The sequence below is a fragment of the Charadrius vociferus genome, unplaced genomic scaffold, assembly GCF_000708025.1.
Source record: "Charadrius vociferus isolate BGI_N301 unplaced genomic scaffold, ASM70802v2 scaffold2823, whole genome shotgun sequence".
Taxonomy (NCBI): domain Eukaryota; kingdom Metazoa; phylum Chordata; class Aves; order Charadriiformes; family Charadriidae; genus Charadrius; species Charadrius vociferus.
In genome coordinates, this window is record NW_009647729.1 from 21,695 (window position 1) to 22,229 (window position 535).

The following is a 535-nucleotide window of genomic DNA, read 5'->3' on the forward strand; positions in this document are numbered from 1 at the left end:
AGCCTCGCTGGCACGGGCGGCACGGGAGTCCTGCCAGCACGGCGCTCGCTGCCCCCAGCCGCTGCGGGGCCGGTCCCGCGGTGCCCGTGCCGACGGGCTTCGCTGACCAAACCCCTGGTACCTGGGAAGTGGGAGACGCAGCGTAGGCATCGCTCGGCACCGATAGTAGAGGCAGCCAAATACACCAGTGCTAAAAACAAAAGTCCTGTGTACATAACTAAAAATATGTATAAATATGAATATATATTTACATGTCTTTTTAAAAGGGTTGTTACCAGAGATATACCGGTTTGGTAGTAAGGTACTAGTGGCTGTGAGAAAAAACTTGCTCTAAAAAAAAAAAAAAAAAATTCATATATTTTGCTACTTTTGCTGTTTTTATTTTTTTAAATTATGTTCTAAACCTATTTCAGTTTAGGTCCCTCAATAAGAATTGCTGCTGCTGCTTCAGTTTTATATGGGGTTGTATTAAACAATAATAATAATGTGTCGATGCCTTTGGGGAATACGTTGTCATTACGTGCCTGGCCTTGCC